Source organism: Ornithorhynchus anatinus, chromosome 17 (assembly GCF_004115215.2).
Source record: "Ornithorhynchus anatinus isolate Pmale09 chromosome 17, mOrnAna1.pri.v4, whole genome shotgun sequence".
NCBI classification, from domain to species: Eukaryota; Metazoa; Chordata; class Mammalia; order Monotremata; family Ornithorhynchidae; genus Ornithorhynchus; species Ornithorhynchus anatinus.
In genome coordinates this window covers 37,181,662-37,203,440 of record NC_041744.1, presented here as the reverse complement: position 1 = coordinate 37,203,440, position 21,779 = coordinate 37,181,662, and the positions used below count along the sequence as shown (strand labels likewise).

At 47.9% G+C, this 21,779-nt stretch overlaps 1 non-coding gene across 1 annotated transcript; it reads left to right on the top strand.

The window, feature by feature from the left end:
- The first annotated feature begins 218 nt into the window (after positions 1–218).
- On the top strand, positions 219–352 carry LOC114818045. Its single transcript, XR_003765866.1, has one exon. It is a non-coding gene; the product is annotated as a U4 spliceosomal RNA (small nuclear RNA).
- Positions 353–21,779: the final 21,427 nt, after the last annotated feature.

Genomic DNA, 21,779 nt, shown 5'->3' with positions numbered 1-21,779 from the left:
TCAAGATGGCACCCAGGTTGGGTGGTTCCAGTGGAAACAATTGAGAGGGCCTGCTCAGAGCCTCATCTCCAATCACCGATAGTCACCCCAGCTAGTTTCTGGGGGCACTAGGGAATCTTTTTTTTTTAAATAGCGCCTCTTAAGCGCTTATTATATGCACTTGGTAGTTAATCGCTTACTATTTGCCAGGTACTATATTAAACTCTGGGGTAAATACAAGCTTTGCGCAGTGGCAATTTCATAGCCTGTGAGGATGATCCAAGGCACGATTACTGAAAACTTTTCCCAATACCCCACCGTGGCATCTTGCGATATAGTTGTTTCTGGCAATTTTTGATGACCTCTCACAAGGGTGGGCTTCTCTGTTTTCTCTAATGTGAACCTCAAACTCAAATTGTACCTCAAATTCTTCTATCTCACCATTAACTTCTCGCCCACATCCTACCTCTGGCCTGAAATGCCCTCTCTCCTCATATTAGACAGATAATTGCTCTCCCTCACTTCAAAACCTTATTGAAGGCATAGCTCCTCCAAGACGTCTTCCTTGATGAAGCCCTTCTCTCCTCTTCTACTCCCTTCTGCGTCGCTCTGACTTGCTCCCTTCATTCATTCTCCCTCTTAACAAATACCAACATTATCATTATTATTATTATTATTAAGTACGATTGAATGAATGAACAAGCTAATGAATGAGTAAACTGTACCACATGGTGCTCACTGCCTTAACCCCATTTTACAGATGAGGTAACTGAGGCCCAGAGATGCGAAGCGACTTGCCCGAGGTCACACAGTAGACAGGTGGCAGAGCAGAATTAGAACCCAAGTCCTTCTGACTGCCAGGCCGGGCTCTTTCATCAGCAAATGTGCATGACCCACGTTGGATTAGAGGAGGGTGACATCGACTTCATACAACTCAGGATGGCCGATCGAGCCATTTAGCTCAGATTACACCTCGCCCAAGAGTAGTTCTTGGTCTTAATCTGTCAAAACCCAGAGCTCCGCTCACTCGACCAGACGGTCATCGGCGAGTAGCGGAAGGCACTTTATTTTGGGCCACATTCGACCAAAATTCACCTCCCAGTTGAACACCTGATCTTACGGTGGGAGATCCATTTGAATTTACAATCGAATGTAAGGGGGCTTATTTAATAATTAAAGCAACTCAGCCTCTATGTTTAGCAACTCTCAAGGCCTTTTCTTTCTAGGTCTATTTCCAACAGCTGCAAGAGCCAGGGTTACAAATGGGTTTTAGGAGGGTTTCATTAGCAGGAATAGATCATCCCGTCAGTAACGTGAGGAGCTAGTCACAGGGTTTTCGTGTCTAAAGACAGCTGTGGGGCTGGAGCTCGGGAGCATTGATTCAAGGATCATGGATAGGTGAGGTGGAAAAGACCTGCTTCTTTCATGTTCTTTACCTGCTTCTTACCCTCCTTCGCCACTCCCTTCCTCCCACCCCGGCCGCACCCCGTTACCCCGCAATTTTGGCCAGAGCAACGGCAAGTCTGGAAAGGGGGATAGACAGTTATCAATCAATCAGTAGTATTTTTAGAGCGGTTCTAGTGTTCGGGAGATACAAAGCAATAGAGCTGGTGGACCCTTGCCCTGTAATTCATACATTCAGTTGTATTTAATGACCGCTTACTGTATGCAGAGCACTGTACTAAGAGGTTGGAAAGTCCAAATCAGCAATAAAGAGACAATCCCTGCCCACACTGGACAAATTAATTTATATTAGAGTCTGTCTCTCTAGGCTGTAAGTTGTGGGCAGGAAATGTGTCTGTTATATTTTACTCTCCGGATCTGGGCACCAGGGTATCTGCCAGGATAGCCCCCTGACCAACACTGCTGGCATCTGTGCCTCCTTTTCCCCCCCGGGGCACCGTGTCAGACTTCGGACCCTTGTTTTTCACCCACGGGACCCAGCTGCCGATAGACGGAGACTTGGGGCAGAAGCAGCGGGACTGGAAATCCGGAGATCTGGGTTCTAATGGTGGCTCCACCACTTTCTGGCTGCGTGATCTCGGGCAAGTCACTTACCTTCTCTGTGCCTCAGTATCCTCATCTGTTAAATGGGGTTTCGGTTCCCATTCTCTCCCTTAGACTATGAGCCTAATGGGGGAGGGGGTCTGTCTCTGAGGAGTGGCGTGGCTTAGTGGAAAGAGCACGGGCTTGGGAGTCAGAGGACCTGGGTTCTAATCCCGGCTCCACCACTTGTCTGCTGTTTTGGCCTTGGGAAGTCACTTCACTTCCCTGTGCCTCGGTTACCTCATCTGTAAAATGGAGATTGAGACTGCGAGCCCCATGTGAGACAACCCGATTACCTTGTATCTACCCTAGCACTTAGGACAGTGCTTGGCACATAGTAAGTGCTTAACAAATACCATCATTATTAATTACTGTTATTAATAATATCTGTCTCCCCCACTAGACACTAAGCTCCTTGTGGGCAGGGAATATATCTACCAACTCGGTTTTATCGTACTCTCCCAAGTGCTTAGTACAGTGCTCCGCACACAATAAGCACCCAATAAATACCGCTGATTGACTGCAAAGCACTGGACTAAATACTTGGAAGAGTACAATATGGCAGAATTGGTAGATATTTTCCCTGCCCACAGCAAGCTCACAGTCTAGAGGGGGAGACACCGAGGGCAGCACGGGGGAGGAGAGGGAAAAGGAGTGGAAGAAGCAGCCCCCCAACACAGCTTTCCTGGGCTAGCGGACCTTGAAGAGTTGGGCCCAGAAACCAATGGAGGTTGAGAAAGAGGCCACGAGGCAAAAGGTAGGAAGCATTCATTCCTTCAGTCGTATTTACTGAGCGCTTCCTGTGTGCAGAGCACTGTACTAAGCACTTGGAAAGTACAATTTGGCAACAAATAGAGACAATTTCTACCCAACAGGCTCACAGTCTAGAAGAGGGGAGACAGACAACAAAGCAAAGCAAGTGGACAGGCATCAATAGCATCAATATAAATAAATAGAATTATAGATACATACGTATCAATAAAATAGAACAATGAATATTTACATACATACACAAGTGCTGATGTGGCAGTGTGGGCTGGTGGACAGAGCACAGGCCAAGAGTCATAAGGACCTGAGTTCTAATTCTAGCTCCACCAAGTGTTTGCTGTGTCACCTAGGGCACACTTCACTTCTCTGGGCCTCAGTTACCTCATCTGGAAAATGGGGATAAAGACCATGAGCCTATGTAATAATAGTAATAATGTTGGTATTTGTTAAGCGCTTACTATGTGCAGAGCACTGTTCTAAGTGCTGGGGTAGACACAGGGGAATCAGGTTGTCCCACGTGAGGCTCACAGTCTTAATCCCCATTTTCCAGATGAGGTAACTGAGGCACAGAGAAGTGAAGTGACTTGCCCACAGTCACACAGCTGACAAGTGGTGGAGCCGGGATTCGAACCCATGACCTCTGACTCCAAAGCCCGTGCTCTCTCCACTGAGCCGCGGATGTAGGACAGCGATTGGGTCCCACCTGATTAACTTGTATCTACCCCAGTGCTTAGAACAGAGCCTGGCACACTTAACAAATACTGCAGTTATTATTATTATTATTATTCGGTCCAGTGTCTGTCTCTGCCAATGTCTTCATCCTCATTCCCAGGAGAATGGCTCTCTCACAGGAGGAAGTGGCCCATGCCAACTCCAGGTTCTGCCCCCCACCACGCAGGGGCGTCAGCCGACCCCTATCCAGGGGCATGATGCTTCCGCAGATTACTTATTCATATTAATGTCTGTCTCCCCCATACCATTTTTTATAGTTTTTTTGTGCAATTTGTTAAGCACTCACTGTATGCCAGGCCCTGTACTAAGTGCTGAGGCACTGAACTGTACTTGTCAGCAGGGAATGTGTCTACAAACTCTGAGCGCTCAATAAATACCATTGATGAAGATGATGTATAGGTTAGAATTTACTATTGCTACTAATATTAATAATAATAATTGTGGTATTAAGTACTGTACTAAGCACTGGGGCGGATACAGGCAAATTGGGTTGGGTATAGTCCCTTTTCCACATGGGGCTCATAGTCTTAGTCCCCATTTTACAGATGAGGGATCTGAGGTACAGAGAAGTGAAGTGACTTCTACTAGGTCATACAGCAGGCAAGTTGCAGAGCCGGTATTAGACCCCAGGTCCTATGACTTGCAGGCCCGTGCTCTAGCCACTGGGCCACACTGCTTCTCCAATCAAGCCCTCGGGTTGCCTCCGACTCGGGGTTTTTGAGGTGCAGCTGCCCTCTCCCGAATCACGGAGCCATCTTGCCAAAAGGAGTCCGCGTCCTATCCCTCTGACTGCTGGCAGTGATGGCCTCCTGGCCCACGGCCCAGAGAAAGGCGGACTCGGTGGCCTGAGGCCCTTAAGGATGGGGTGTGGAGCCCTCTCCCACCTCAGGCCCGGCAGTTAGATGCATCGTTGGACTGGAGGGATGGCTCTCCTTGGCCCTGGGAGAGGCTGCCTAATTTCTCTGTAAGTACATGTACTCCAGCTGCCTCCGAGAGAAGCTATTTCCCACTTTAATTACGCTCTCCGGGCTGGCATCTCTCCATGGAGAGGCTTCCCGCGGGGGCCAGGAGATCCTTCCCCAGAAAAATGCAATGGAGTCTGCTTTATAAGGAAAATAGCCTGTGAACTCACTTATTTATTTATTCATATTAGTACCTGCCTCCCCCTCAAAACCACAAGATCATTATGGGCGATGAAGGTGTCTGCTAACCCTGTTGTACTCTCCCCAGTGCTTAGGACAGTGCTCTGCACATAGTAATCACTCAGTAAATATGACTAGTTGATTATGCGGCAGAGGAGAATTGCCTTAAAGAGGGCCAGGGATGGAAAATAATTAACTGGGGAACATTTTCAATTTTCGACCCCAACTCCTACGAAATGAGATTTCCGTGGCTGAGCCTCAGGGCCGGGTATAACGGTAACTCTGTTGCATTGTACTCTCCCAAGCATTTAGTACAGTGAGCTACACATGGTAAGCTCTCAATTTGCTTGATTGATAACTGATAACGATAATAGACTGTGAGCCCCATGTGGGACAGAGACTCTAACATGATTAATCTCTACCTCAGTGTTTAGAACAGTGCTTGACACATAATAAGCAATTAAAAAAATACCATAACTGCCTCCAACCCACCCCCAGAGTCTGTACACGCTCTCTGTGGTGTGCTAGGTCTGTGGCTCATGGGGAGGGGAGTCAAGTCACGGTAGAGGGGGCTGGGGAGACTGGAGGAAGAGACTGCTCAGTGGGGCAGCCCAAGATGGCAGAGCCAATTTCCAAAGATAATAACCAAATCAGCCCCCAAATCCTTCCTCTCCTCAGATCTCTGGAAGGAGGGATGGCAACAGCCGAGACCAAAGTCCTGAGGCTTACGGATGTTGCTTTCTTCTCTGCCAGCCCGACTCTTTGTGGACCAGACCCCCATCCTTTCCCCCTCCAGCCTGCTCTGTCCTCTGTCTTTTGGAAAGTGTTGGGGGGATGTGGAATAAGGCTGCAGGACCCCTAAGGGTGACAGAAGTAGACCCTCTCCCCCCGATCCCCACCATTTGATCACCCCATCCCAATCCTCCTTTCTGCCCCAATCCACCTTTGCAACACCCCGTTTTGGCTCATTCTCACCTCCTCCCCCCCCCCCCCATTCCAACTCCTTCCATCTTCTCCTTCCCAGTCCCGTTTCATTTCCCTCTCACTAGCTGCCTGTAGAATCCCTGCTCCATCATAGATCAACTCCTGGATTACTGCATCAGCTTCCTCTCAGCCTCCTGTCTCTCCCCACTCCAGTCCATAAATCACTCTGCCGCCTGGATCATTTTTCTACAGAAACAAGCAGGACATGTTTCCCCATTCCTCAAAGACTCCAGTGGTTGCCCATCCACCTCCTCATCAAACAAAAACCCCTCACCATTGACTTCAAAGCAGTCCATCACCTTGCCCCGTCCTACATCATCTTGCTACTCTCCTTCTACAATCCAGCATGCATACTTCGCTCCACTAGTGCTAACCCTCTAATTGTGCCTCGATCTCGTTTGTCTCGCCACCAACCCTTGGCCCACGTCCTGCCTCTGGCCTGGAACTCCCTCCCTCTTCAAATCCGACAGATAATTGCTCTCCCCTGCTTCAAAGACTTACTGAAGGCACATCTCCTCCAAGAGACCTTCCCTGACTAAACCCCGCTTACCTCTTCTCCCACTCTCTCCTGCATCACCCTGACTCGCTCCCTTTGGTTCTTCCCCACTCCCAGCCCCACGGCACTTATGTACATATCTGTAATTTAATTCTTTATGTTAATGTCTGTCTTCCCTTCTAGACTACTGTAAGCTCATTGTGGGTAGGGAATGTGTCTGTTTATTGTTGTATTGTACTTTCCCAAGTGCTTAGTACAGTGTTCTGCACAGAGAAAGTGCTCAGTAAATACGATTGAATAAATGAATGAACTCCCCTTCATCCTGGACCTTTTGCTGACACAGTCAACGCTGCTCCTCACCATCTCCTCAAAATCTCACCTACTTCTCTCCAGACCTTCCCTCTTCCACTCTCCCAACTTTCCCGGCAGTATTTCATGGGGAACTCTCCTGCCTCCTCTCAAAATTTCCCCTCTTCATCTCCAACCCCATCCCTTTGCACCTTATAGAAACATTTGTCCCCTCTCTTTTTCTCTCCCTCCCTGACTGCCATCCTCAACTGTTCATCCTCCAGTGGCCTCTTGCCCACTGTTCAAGTAGAGAAGAATGTGTCCTGGGATTCAGAGGTCCTGAGTTCTAATCCCAGCTCTGCCACTTGTGTGCTCTTGGGCTGCCCCTTAACTTCTCAATGTCTCAGTTACCTCATCTGTAAAATAGGGATTAAAAATATAGGGATTAAATCCTACTCCATCCTACTTAGACTGTGAGCCCCAAGTGGGACAAGGACTGTGTCCAAACTGATTAACTTGTACCTACCCCAGTGCTTAAAACAGTACTTGGCATATAGTAAGCACTTAGATAGCAAAATAATTATTATTATTATCCCCTATCCTAAAATATCCCTCCCTTGACCCCGTGGCTCCCTCCAGTTATCACCCATCTCCCTCCTACCATTCCTCTCCAACTCCTTAAGCAACTTGCCTCCAAATCCTCTCCTCCAGTTCTCTCCTTGACCCCCTCTAACCCTCCCACTCCCTTCACTCCACAGAAACTGGCCTCTCAAAGGTCACTAATAACCTCTTTCTTGCCAAATCTAACCACCTACGGACTAATCCTAATTTCCATCCTAAACCTCCTCTGTTTCTCAGATGACTTCAACACTGCGGACCATCCCCTTCTAAAAACATTATCCCACCGTGGCTTCACTGACACTGTCCTCTCCTGGTTCGGCTCCTACCTCTCTGGATGCTCCCTCTCAGTCTCTTTTGAGGGTTTCTTCTCTGCCTCCTAACTGTGGGAGTCCCTCAAGACTCAGTTCTGGGTCTCTGTCTATTCTCCATCTACACCCACTCCCTTTCAGAACTCATTCACTCTCATGGCTTCAACTACTTTATCCTTGTAGATGATTTCCAAATCTAAATCTCCAACTCTGACCTCTCTCCTTCACTATGTTCTTGCATTTCCTCCTGCCTTCAGGACATCTCTACTTGGATATCCCGCTGACACCTGACACTTAACCTATCCAGAACGGAACTCCTCGTCGTTCTACCCAAACCTTGTCCTCCCCTTAACTTTCTCATCACTGTAGACACCATCAAAATCCTCCATGTTTCACAAGTCTGTAATCTTCCTTAGTGAGGCCTTCCCACACGAAGCCCTCTTTTCGCCCCTTCCCTTGGATTTGCAACCCGTTCACCTCTCTCTCAGCCCCACGGCACTTATGTACTTATCTGTAATTGTTTTCATTTTGTTTCTTTGTCTTGTCATCTTTGTAGGGCTTCTGCTCCCAAAGGGCTTTCCCTTGCCTGGTTTCAGGAGACCAGAGTTGGCCCCCAGAATTCTACTTTATCAGTCCTTTCGATGCAGACCACAGGCTGCCTACATAGCAGGTTTCCAACCTGATTAACTTAGAGCTGTTCCAGTGCTTAGAACGGCTTACCAAATACCATATTATATTTCAGTGCATTCAACTCTGCTCCTGGAGGTCTTTGCTTTGAGTGGATTTTTTGGTGGTGTTTTTATTTTCATGGCATTTGTAAAGTGTTACTGTGTGTCAGGCACTATACTAAGCACTGAAGTGGATACAAATACAGTCCATTTCCCACATGGAGCTCAAATTCCCATTTTGCAGATGAGGGAACTGAGGCCTAGAAAAGTGAAATGAAATCACACAGCAGACAAGTGGCAGAGTTGGAAGTAGAACCCACGTCCTGACTCCCAAGCGTATGCCCTGTCCCTGAGGTCAGGCTACTACAAGGTGCAAGCTCGTAAACAACCCATTTCTTCTTCAAGCTAATTGTTAGTTCACAACGATTTACAGATTCTGATAATAACTGTGGTTCTGCACTTGGATCTCTACCTTTTAAACACTTGATATTCATCCCACCCTCCGCTTCGCCACACTTACGTGTCTGTGATTTATTTAAAAATCTGCCTCCCCCCTCTAATAATAATAATAATGTTGGTATTTGTTAAGCGCTTACTATGTGCCGAGCACTGTTCTAAGCGCTGGGGTAGACACAGGGGAAACAGGATGTCCCACGTGGGGCTTACAGTCTTAATCCCCATTTTACAGATGAGGGAACTGAGGCACAGAGAAGTTAAGTGACTTGCCCACAGTCACACAGCCGACAAGTGGCAGAGCTGGGATTCGAACTCATGAGCCCTGACTCCAAAGCCCGTGCTCTTTCCACTGAGCCACGCTTCTCTAGACTGTAAGCTCCTCGTGGACAGGGAGTGTATCTACCAACTCTGTTGTATCTCACTCTCCCAATTGCTTAGTACAGCGCTCGGCCCACTGTAAGCGCTCAGCAAATTCTACTGATTGATTGATTGATGTTACGAGCTCACTAAGCCGTTCAGATCCAGGCTCTGAAATCTGACATGCTGTTTCTCGGGCAGGGCTGCTTGGAAATATCAGTTAATTCACCGGCATGGCAGGAGCTGGAGAACAGAAGGTTTTTTATTTTCACCCCAGGGCTGGCTCTGATGACTGTACACCAGATTGAAGCAATGGTCTGGAAAATTGCAAGCCTTACACCTCCACCCTGACTTTTTCGTTCTTGAAGCCTGGCACGGTTCCAGAGGACATATAGACTTCTTCCCGGATATGCTCCTTTCACCTTAGCTTGCTGATTTTACTATTCCCGGTGAAATAATGATATTTATTTGGCAAGCGCTTGATAGACTGTAAACTAGACTCCTAGATTATGAGCTAGTTGTGGGCAGGGAACCTGTATTGTACTCTCCCAAGTGCTTAGTACAGTGCTTTGCACATAGTAAGCAGTCAGTAAATACTATCAATTGACTGATTTATTAATTAAATGTGCCGGAGAAGCAGTGTGACCCGGTGGATAGAGCTAAGGTCTGGGAGTCAGGGGACCTGGGTTCTAATCCTGACTCCACTGCTTATCTGCTCTGTGACCTTGAGCCTCAGTTACCTCATCTGGAAAATGGGGATTAAGACTGTGAACCCCATGTGGGACCGGGATTGGGTCCAACCTGATTAGCTTGTTTTGGGACCGGGATTGGGTCCAACCTGATTAGCTTGTTTCTACCCCAGCACTTAGTTCAGTGCTTGGCACAGAGTAAGCACTTAACCAGTACCATATAACAAAGAAACGAGCAAACAAAAAACAGGCATGTTATGAGGATGGTGTGGATGATATGTTGCGTACATGGGTCAGGGTGGGGAAGTGTCCGGGAATGTACACGTTCCTCTGACTTGGCGTATGAGCACATGCGGGTGTGTGCATGTGTTGATCCATTTGCTTGTGTGTGTGCTTTTGTCTGTGTATGCCTTCATGTGTCTGTGAGTGCCTATATCTACATACCTCTAGCCTGTAAACTTGTTGTGGGCAGGGAATCTCCGAGTTTCTTGTTGTGTTGTACTTTTCCAAGCTTAGTTCTGTGCTCTGCAGTAAGGCCTCAGTAAATATGATTGAATAAGGACAGTGTTTGAATCTGAATGTCCGGTGTGCGTATATCTGAATGTGTGCATGTGCGTTTTTTTGTCTGTGTGTGCAGTGTTTTTGTCAGGTGTGCATCTATCTGCATGTGTGCGTGTGTAGTGTTTGTGTCTGTGTGTGCATACATCTGTACGTGTGCATGTCAAGTGTTTGTGTCTGTGTAGTGCATGTATCTGCAGGGGTGTGTGCAGTGTTTGTGTCTGCACGTCAGGTGTGCATATGTCTGCACGTGTGTATCTGTGTGTGTGTGCGTGCAGTTTTTATGTCTGGAGGTAAATGTATTTTCCAGGGTATGTGCAGCATTTCTATCTGTGCATCTGTGTGTGCATACAACAGTAACTGCGTGTGTGGGGTTTGTGTCTGTGGATGCACCTATCTGCACGTATACATGTGCAGTTTGGGTGTCTCTTTGTGCATGTATCTGCACATGTGCGTGTGCAGGGCAGGGAAGAGAAGCAGGGGAAGCAAACATCTCTCAAGGGAAGTATCTAAGTGAAGGCTTCCATCTCCTCTGGCAGAATCGTTGGGGGAGGAGTGGCGGGGGGCGGGGGGACAGCCTTGTGACTCTCCTTGGCTCCGTGGGCCGCATCTCTGCTGCCTCATTAGGCCAGCACTCCAGCCCAGCCTTCCCCATCCCAGGGAAGAAAATCAAGCTCATTAAAAGCAAATCACCCAAGTCAGACAGCTTGCAGGTTATTTTCCCCGCTCCTCTTCCACCCTCTCACTGTCCCTCCGCTCCTTCCGGGGAAAAGGAGGCTCAGAGTGCTGGCTCCCGATTGCTTCTTCCGAGCCCAAATGAATTCCACTGCCGTTTTGAACGTCACCGTTTCCGTGGACCCACGGTTGGAGAAGCAGCGTGGCCTAGTGGAAGAAGGACGGGTCTGGGAGTCAGAGGACCTGTGTTGGTTGTTGGGGAATGAAAAGGTCAATGTTATGATTGTTCCCCTCCTTGGGGAGGTGTCCCGTTTCCAGGGAGACCATCTCCCCAAGATCTTGGCAATGAAGTGGACTGTGTGAAGAAGGGGGGAGACCTTGAGATAATCCACAGAAAGCTATGGTAACTAGAAATGGAGAAGGAACCCTACCGAGACCAAAGCCCGTCAATGGACAGGGATTGTCTCTATCTGTTGCCGAATTGTACATTCCAAGTGCTTAGTACCGTGCTCTGCACATAGCGCTCAATAAATACTATTGAAGGAATGAAAGTGGCGAGCTCAGAACAATCTCCAAACTGACCTGTGTCCTCATCATAAGTGACCCAGTGGGCGCAGTGGTCAAGATGTCCACTTTTCTGAAGCGGGAGGTTCGTATGAAAGGCCACCCCGAGTGTCGGTAACAGGACCGCTCAAAGGAAGTCAGCGCGGTGGATGGTGCAGACGGAGGAGGAAGTGGCTAAAATCACTCAACCCTCTGGGAGGTGCTGACAAGACTGGTTGTCCAAGAGTGAAGAGGGGATATTTAATAGTAATAATAACAGTGGTATTTGTTAAGGGCTTACTATGTGCCGGGTACTGCTTTAAGCGCTTGGGTAGATATCAGATAATTGGGTTGGACACAGTCCCTGTCTGACGTAGGACTCATAGTCTTAATCCCCATTTTACAGTTGAGGTAACTGAGGCCCAGAGAATAAGAATAATAATAATTGCATTTGTTTAGCACTTACTAGGTGCCAAGCACTGTTCTATGCGCTGGGATAGATACAATGTAATTAGGTTGTCCCACTTCGGGGTCACAGTTTTAATCCCCACTTTATAGATGAGGTAACTGAGGCACAGAGAAGTGAAGTGACTCACCCAAGGTCACACAGCAGACAAGTGGCAGAGCTGGGATTAGAACTCAGACTCAGGGTCCTTCTGAATCTTTCTCCAGGGGTTTTCTCTATAGGGTTATTCTTAGGGATGTCCTAAGGTCAAGGGTTTGTGGAGGGACCCGGGTAATAAGCGCCTCTCTGTATTGAGGATTTTGCTTGCCACTGGGTAAATCTAAGTGACCTAATGGCAAGCAAAACTTACTCCATGAACAGAGAGGACCTTATTCCCAGTACTGAAATACCACCGGTGTCTCTTGCGGAAGGAGAACAGGGGGAGAGGTCGATTGGGATCCTGGCTAACATCCATCGCCTTCCTTGGGAATTTTCTCACCGTTATCAGTCCCTCAGGATCGGGTGAAGGCTCAAATCCAGTGACAGTCTAAAACTGGGTTCTCATCCAGTGGCATTTGATAACGTAATAATAATAATTATTATTGGCATTTGTTAAGCGCTTAGTAAGTGCCAGGCACTGTACTAAGTGCTGGGTTGGATGCAGGCAAATTGGATTGGACACAGTCCCTGTTCCACGAGGGGCTCACAGTCTCAATTCCTATTCTACAGATGAGGTCACAGAGGCCCAGAGAAGTAAAGTGACTTGCCCAAGGTCACACAGCAGACAAGCAGCAGAGTTGGGATTAGATGATCTCTGACTCCCAGGCCCGTGCTCTATCCGCTAAGCCATGCTGCTTCTGATGCTAAGAGGCTGAGACACTGAGACACCAAGCAAGAAGCTCCCTTTTACCTCCTCTCCTCTAGAATATAAACTCATGGGCAGGGAATGAATCCATTTACTGTCATATTCTACTCTCCCAAGCACTTAGTACAGTGCTTTGCACACAAAACATTTAATGAATGATAGAGTTCTCAAAATAATCAGCCCTCAGAACCCAGCTGGGGTGGGAAGGAACCAGAGGGGTTTTTTGTGTTCGTAACAATGTGCTGAAATCTCACTCCATAATCAGACACCTTAACTGGAAGTCAGGAGGGGAAAGCAATTTTAATCTTATCATGGCCACCACCTCCTTCCCACCCAATGTGCATGAGCACAATGTAATCAACAGTTTCTTGAAGATCTGTTTTCCTCTAGTTTCCTCTAACAGGGGAACTGTTTGCAGGTCTGAATCTGAGCTAAGAGGAGACTGTGATTTGGGTTATGTGTCCGTATGATTCAATTCTTTCCTGAGCTGGGAGCTCTGGGTTGAGGTGGAGAGTTCATTCAATCAGTCAATCCATCAGTGGTATTTATGGAGCACTTACCGTGTGCAGAGCACTGAACTACGCTCTTGGGAGAGTGCAATACAGCAGAGTTGGTGGCTGTGATTACTGCCCACAAGAAACTACAGTTTACAGGGAGACACAGACAGAAAAAAAATTAGGGATAGGGGAAATAGAGAATAAAAATATTTACTTAAGTAAATATGGGGAACGAGTGTGGCCTAGCGAAATGAGCACGGGTCTGGTGATCAGAGGCTCTGGGTTCTAATCCAGGCTCTGCCACTTGCCTGCTGTGTGATTTTGGGCAAGTCACTTAGTTTCTCTGCACTTCAGTTCCCTCATCTGCAAAATGTGGATTCAAGACCTGTTCTTTTTGTGATATATAGTATTTAAGTGCTTACTATTTGCCAGGCACTGTTTTCAGTACTGGAGAGTGGCCCTAGTGGATAGAGTACAGGTCTGGGAGTCAGAAGGATATGGGTTCTACTCCTGGCCCTGCCATATGTCAGCAGTGTGAACTTGGGCAAGTCACACACTTCTCTGGGCTGCAGTTACCTCATCTGGAAAATGGGCATTAAGATTGTGAGGCCTCTGTGGGTCAGGGACTGTGACCAACTCGATTTGCTTGTATCCACCCCAGAGCTTAGTATGGCCTCTGGCCCACAGTAAGTGTTTAACAAATACTACAATTATTATTATTACTATAGTAAGGGCTTAACAAATATTATTATCATGATTATTATCACTATTATTGTTCTAAGCATCGTGGGGCCAGGGTGAGAGTTGGCCAGGGACGATGCTGTCCTCAGACCTGAACCCCCCTTGCGTTCTCCGTCCTGGGCCGTCACACTGGGCTGCATCGCGGAAAGTAGGACTGTATTTGAACCCTTAAATCGATTCCCAAGGAATGAAGGGCAGATGTGTCTCCCTGCAGGGGGAGGGGCATGCCTCTGACTCCTCCCTCATGGAGAACTCAGAAGTGGCAGAACTGACAGAAAAGCAGCATGGCCTAGTGGATAGAGCCCAGGCCTGGAGTGAGAAGGACGTGAGTTTTTATCCTGGCTCTGCCATTTGCCTGCTGTGTGACCTCGAGCAAGTCACTTCACTTCTCTGGGCCCCAGTTATGTCATCTGGAAAATGGGGACTGAGACTGTGAGTCCCACGTGGGCCAGGGACCGTGTCCAACTTGATTTGCTTGTATCCACCCCAGCTATGAGTACAGTACCTGGCACATAGTAAGAACTTAACAAATATCACAATTACTATTATTATTATTATCTACCTCAGTACTTAGAAAAATGCCTGGCACAAAGTGCTTCACAACTAGCACAGAAAAAGGGATAGAGAGAGCTGGGATTGAACCAGGGGTAGAAGGGGTTGACGGTACCTTCCTCTTTCTGCCCCTCCTGACAGCAGGGTATAAAAATATCTATCATTCAGCCAGGAGAGCTGCTGCTCCTGAAATCGTGTTTCTTTTCTGCGTTTGCCTCAGTGAGACGGTCTCACCTTCACAATATCGCCAAGATCCGCCCTTTCCTCTCCATCCAAACTCCTACCCTGCTGGTACAGGCTCTCATAATATCTGGGCTGGATTATTGTGTCAGCCTCCTCTCCAATCTCCCTTCCTCCTGTCTCTCACCACTCCAGTCTATTCTTCATTCTGTTGCCCAGATCATCTTCCTACAGGAACGCTCTGGGCATGTCACGCCCCTCCTCAAAAACCTTCAGTGGTTGCCTCTCAACCTTCGCATGAAACAAAAACTCCTCACTCTTGGCTTCAAAGCTCTCCATCCCCTTGCCCCCTCCTACCTCACCTCCCTTCTCTCTTTCTTCTATGCATCCCATACGCTCCGCTTCTCTGCCACTCACCTCCTCATGGTCTCCTGTTCGCGCCTATCCCGCCATCGACCCCCGGCCCACGTCCTACCATGCCCTAGAATGCCCTCCCTCCTCACACCCGCCAAACTAACTCTTCCCCTCTTCAAAGCCCTACTGAGAGCTCACCTCCTCCAGGAGGCCTTCCCAGACTGGCCCTTTCCCTCTGCTCCTCCTCCCCTCCCCGTTCCCCCTTCTCCCTCCCTCTGCTCTTCTCCCTTCCCCTCCTCTCAACACTGTGCATATTTGTATATATTATTTATTACTTTATTTTGTTAATGATGTGCATATATCTATGACTCTATTCATCTTGATATCTATGCCAGACTACTTGTTTTGCTTTGTTCTGTTTTGCTTTGCCGTCTGTCTCCCCCGTTTAGACTGTGAGCCTGTTATTGGGCAGGCATTGTCTCTATCTGTTGCCAAATTGTACATTCCAAGCCCTTAGTATAGTGCTCTGCACATAGTAAGCACTCAATAAATACTATTGAATGAATGAATGACAGACACAGAAAACTTAGGGACAATGAAACGAACCAAACAACGGAGTTACCTCCTCTGTATCTTGGGTGGGTGACATTAATGACACATCTGTCTGTTTCGATCAAATACAGCCTCGAAAAACCATTTAAAACAGAATGAGCAGATTGGCAGCGAATAGAGATGAAAGGCTCTAAAAAGTTGGGGAAGAATATAACCTCCGAATGGCAGTGAGCTTATGTCCCAGCCTAATGGTAAACATTTTCCACACAAAATCTCCCTCAAAATACTCGGGGGGGGGGGGGGGGGGGGGGGGGGGGGGGGAGGGGGTGTGGTTGAGCCACGGATATGGCTACAATCGATTCCTGCAGATCAGGAACGAATCCTCCGGGGTCCAGTAATGACTGGAGATGTGATTGATGTTTTGAGAAATTTTTTTCAATATCATTGAGTTTTGTCTTTCCGGGCCCTGTGGTAAGGAATTGAACCCAAAGACGATCTGATTCTCGCTTTGAAACAGCGTTGGATAAACCAACGCTCTGAGCCTTCAACAGGTCATTATTCAGCTTGATGGTTCCTTGGAGTGGTGTTGAGCAGCTGATGGGTGGAGAGTCTGTGGAGCCTCTCAAAATCTCGACTGGAGTTTGTACCTTAGGGTGATAAGCAATGGCAGATGGGAGCACCGTACCAATTAGCGATTCTCTTGCGGGACTGATGCTTATTTTATGGGAAAAATAGCGTGGCCCTGGTGGAAAGAGCACAGGCCTGGGAGTCAGAGGACCTGGGTTCTAATCACCACTCTGCCAATTGCTTGCTGTGTGGTTTTAGACAGTATCCCTCCTGATTGCTTCATCAATCTCCTTGCTGACCTCCCAGCCTCCTGTCCCTCCCCACTTCAGTCCATACTTCACTCTGCTGCCAGGATCATTTTTCTACAGAAACGTTCTGACCATGTTTTTCCCACTCCTCAAGAACCTTTAGTGGTTGCCCACCTATCTCTGCTTCACACAGATGCTCCTTACCACAAACTTTAAAGCACGCAATCACTTTGCCTCCCTGATTTCCTACTATAACCCAACCCCCACATTTCACTCCTCTAATGCCAACTCACTGTACCTCGATCTCATCTGTTTTGCGGCCAACCTCTCACCCACATCCTGTCTCTGGCCTGGAATGCCCTCCCACTTCATATACAACAGACAATTGCTCTCCCCCGACCTTCAAAGTCTCTCCTCTAAGAGGCCTTCCCTGACTAAGCCCTCATTTCCTCTTCTCCCTTCTGAATTGCCTTTGAACTTTGATTTGCAGCCTTTATTCACTCCTTCCTCGGCCCCACAGCATTTATGTACATCTCTGTAATTTATTTATATTAATGTCTGTATCCCCCTCTAAACTGTAAGCTTGTTGTGGGCAGGGAATGTGTCTACCAATTCTGTTATATTGTACTCTCTCAAGCACTTTGTACAGTGATCTGCATCTAGTAAGCCCTCAATAAATACAATCGATTCACAGTTTCCTTAACTGTGAAATGGGGATTACATTGCTGTTCTCCCTCCTACTGAGACTGTGTGACCCATGCGAGGTAGGGATTTTGTGTCCAACCTGATTAACTTGTATTTTGCCCCAGTGCTCATAATACTCGACACATGATAACACATATAATAATTGAGAAACAGCGTGGGCTAGTGGATAGAGCAAGGGCCTGGGAGTCAGATGGATCTGGGTTCTAAACACTGCTCTGCAACTTGTCTGCTGGGTGATCTGGGGCAAGTCACTTCATTACTCTGGGCCTCAGTTCCCTTATCTGTAAAACTGGGATTAAAACTATGAGCCCCATGTGGGACAGGGACTGTATCCAACCTGATAACCTTGTACCTACCAGAGTGCTTAGAACAGTCCCTGGCACATTAATGATAATAATACTAAAGAGTCATGGACCTGTTTGTAAAGTGGCAGTGTGTTGGAGAAGTCATTCATTTCTCCATTCAACCATCTTTATTGAAGGCTTACTATGTGCAGAGCACTGTACTAAGCGCTTGGGAGAGTACAATATAATAGACACACTCCCTGCCCACAACAAGCTTAAAATCTAGATGAGGGGAGACAGACATTAATGTAAATAAAAAAATTACAAATATGTACATAAGTGCTGTGGGGCTGGGAGGGGGGAAGAACAAAGGGAGCGAGTCAGGGTGAAGCAGAAGGGAAAGGGCGAAGAGGAAAGCCGGGGTTTAGTGAGGGAAGGTCTCTTGCAGGAGATTAGCCTTCAATAAGGCTTTGAAGGGGAGGAGAGTAATTGTCTGTCGGTTTTGAGGAGGGAGAGCGTTCCAGGCCAGAAGCAGGACGTGGGCGAGGGGTCAGCGGCGAGATAGGTGACATCGAGGCACATTGAGAAGGTTAGCATTACAGGAGTGAAGTGTGCAGGCTGAGTTGTAGTAGGAGAGTAGCAGAGTGAGGTAGGAGGGGGCAAGGGGATTGACTGCTTTGAAGTTCAATGGTGAGGTGTTTTGATTTGTCGCGGAGGTAGATGGGCAACCACTGGAGTTTTTTGAGGAGCGGGGTGACATGTACTGAACGTTTTTGTAGAAGAATGATTGGAGCAGCAGAGTAAAGTATGGACTGGAGTGGGAAGAGACAGGAGGATGGGAGGTCAGCAAGAAGGCTGATGCAGTCATCCAGGCGGGATAGGATGAGTGATTGTTTTAATGCGATAGCAGTTTGAATGGAGAGGAAAGGGCGGATTTTAGTGATGTTGTGAAGGAAGGCAGGATGTTGAGAAGCAGCGTGGCTCAGTGGAAAGAGCATGGGCTTTGGAGTCAGAGGTCATGGGTTCAAATCCCAGCTTGGCCACTTGTCAGCTGTGTGACTTTGGGCAAGTCACTTCCCTTCTCAGTGCCTCAGTTCCCTCATCTGTAAAATGGGGATTAAGACTGTGAGCCCCACGTGGGACAACCTGTTTCCCCTGTGTCTACCCCAGCGCTTAGAACAGTGCTCGGCACATAGTAAGCGCTTAACCAAATACCAACATTATTATTATTATTATTATTAGGACTGACGGGATTTAGTGACGGATTGAATATGTGGTTTAGTGGAAAGAGCACAGGCTAGAGCACAGGCTTGGGAGTCAGAGGTCATGGGTTCTAATCCTGGCTCTACCACTTGTCAGCTATGTGACTTCGGGCAAGTCACTTCACATCTCTGTGCCTCAGTTCCTTTACCTGTAAAATGGGGATTAAGACTGTGAGCCCCACATGGGACATTCTGATTACTTTGTATTTATCCCAGAGCTTGTAACAGTGCTTGGCATATAAAAAGCACTTAACAAATACTATTATTTCTACAGAAACATCCTGGGCATGACACCCCTCTCCTTAATAATCTCCAGTGGCTGCCTATCAACCTTTGTATCAGACAAAAACTCCTCACTATTGGCTTGCCCCCCTCCTACCTCATCTCCCTTCTCTCTTTCTACAGCCCAATCCCCCGAGTCTGCTCCTCTGCCACTAACCTCCTCACTGTGCCTCGTTCTCACCTGTTCCACTGTCGAACCCTTGCCCATGTCCTACCTCTGGCCTGGAACGCCCTCCCACCTCACATCCGCCAAACTAGCTCACTTCCCCCCTTCAAAACCCTACTGAAAGCTCACCTCCTCCAGGAGGCCTTCCCAGCCTGAGCCTCCCTTTTCCTTTGCTCCTCCTCTCCTCCCCATCGCCCCTACTCCCTCCCTCTGCTCGACCCCCTCCCTGCCCCACAGCACTGTGTATATATATACATATTTATTATTCTATTTATTTTAGCGATGTGTGCATATATATCTATAATTCTATTTATATCAATGCTATTGATGACCGTCTACTTGTTTTGTTGTCTGCCTCCCCACCTTCTAGACTGTGAGCCCATTGTCGGTCAGGGATCTTCTCTATTTGTTGCCGAATTGTGCTTTCCAAGTGCTAAGTACAGTGTTCTGCACATAGTAAGTGCTCAATAAGTACGACTGAATGAATGAAAGACAACTCAAGGATAACGCCAAGGTTCTGGGCTTCTGAGACAGGAAGGAGAGTAGTGCCATCTACAGAGATGGGAAAATCATGGGGAGGACAGGGTTTGGGTGGGAAGATAAGGAGTTCTGTTTTGGACACATTAAGCTTGAGATGACAGGAGGACAGCCAAGTAGAGAGGTATTGAAGGTAAGAGGAAATGCGAAACTGCCGAGAGAAAGCAGGACTGGAGATGTAGATTTGGGTACCTTCTGCATAGAGGTGGTAGTTGAAGCCATGGGAGCGAATGAGTTCTCCAAGGGAGTTGGTGTAGATGGGGAATAGAAGGGGACCCAGAACTGAACCTTGAGGGACCCCCACAGTTAGGGCATGGGAGGCAGAGGAGGAGCCCGTGAAAGAGGCTGAGAGAGAACAGCCAGAGAGAGAAGAGGAGATCCAGTGTTGAAGGCAGCTGAGAGGTCAAGGAGGATTAAGATGGAGTAGAGGCCATTGGATTTGGCAAGAAGCAGAGTATTGGTGATGTTTGAGAGGGTGGTTTCAGTGGAGTGAAGGGGATGGAAGCCAGACTGGAGGGAGTCAAGGAGAAAATTGGAGGAGAGGAAGAGGAGGCAGCGAATGTAGACAATTCGCTCAAGGAGTTTGGAGAGGAATAGTAGGAGGGAGAAGGGGTGATCACTGGAGGGAGCTATTAGGTCACAGGACGGTTTTATTAGGATAGGGGAGACATGGGAATGTTTGAAAGCAATGGGGAAGAAGCCATTTCCAATGAGGGAACAGTTGAAGATGGCTGTTCGGGAGGGAAGAGGGAGGGGGCAAGTGTTCTGATAAGGTGTGAAGGAATGGGGTTGGAGGTGCAGGTGGAGGGGGTGGCTTCTAATTCCAGCTCTGCCACATGTCTGCTGTGTGACTTCAGTCAAGACACTTCATTTCTCTAGGCCTTGGTTACCTCGTATGTAAAATGGGGCTTAATTCCTATTTCCTCCTACTTAGCCTGTGAGCCCCATGTGGGCCAGGGACTGTATCCAAACTGATTAACTTGTATCTACCCCAGCACTTAGAACAGGGCTTGGCACATAGTAAGCGCTTAACAACTATTAGTATTATTATTAGGATTATCATTATTAAGGTCAACCTGAAGGAGCGCCCCGCTGATATCAGTACTCAGTAGCTTGCGGCATAACACTGGCCCTTGGATGTCTGACCTGCAATGATGGATCTGGAAGCTGAGGTCAGGATACAGTTCTGACCTGCTGGGAAAAGTGCAGCTAGGCAGGCTGGGATCATCATCCAAAGCCCTTGAACTTGGGCGGACAGGAGATCTCCAGTCCCGTGCTCTAGGAAGCCACGTGCAAGATGACACACTGATCTCCCCCTGGCATCAATTAGAACCCAGGTCCCCTGCTTCCCAGGCCCATGCACTCATCTGTAGCCTATCGTTACTGTCGCTTTTAGGTGTCTATTATGATTATATTTGCTAAGCACTTACTATGTGCCAAGTCCTGTTCTAAGCACTGGGGTAGATACAAGGTAGTCAGGTTGTCCCACACGGGGCTCACATTCTTAATCCCCATTTTACAGATGAGAGAACTGAGGCCCAGAGAAGTGAAGGGACTTGCTGACAAGTGGCGGAGGCAGAATTAGAACTCATGACCTCCGACTTCCAAGTCCTTGCTCTTTTCACTAAGCCACGTGCCTAGGTAATAATAATAATAATAATAATGTTGGTATTTGTTAAGCGCTTACTATGTGCCGAGCACTGTTCTAAGCGCTGGGGTAGACACAGGGGAATCAGGATGTCCCACGTGGGGCTCACAGTCTTAATCCCCATTTTACAGATGAGGTAACTGAGGCACAGAGAAGTTAAGTGACTTGCCCAAAGTCACACAGCTGACAAGTTGCAGAGCCAGGATTCGAACTCATGACCTCTGACTCCAAAGCCCATGCTCTTTCCACTGAGCCACGCTGCTTCTAGGTGGCACAGAAGGGAGAGGGTGTGGGGAAAATGAGGGCTTAGTTAGGGAAGGTGTCTTGGAGGAGATGGGATTTTTAATAAGGCTTTGAAAGTGGGGGAAAAGTGGACTGCTTGTTAAGAAGCGGGAGGGAGTTCCATGCCGGAAGGAAGAGGGGGCAAGGGGTTATCGGCAGGGTAGTTGAGATGGAAGAACTGAGTGAGAGGGGTGGCATTAGAGGAACTAAGCGTGGGGATTGGGTTGAAGTAGGAAATAAATCAATGAGCTCAGGTAGGGAGGGGAGAGCTGATTGAGGGCATTAAAGCTGGCGGTAAGGAG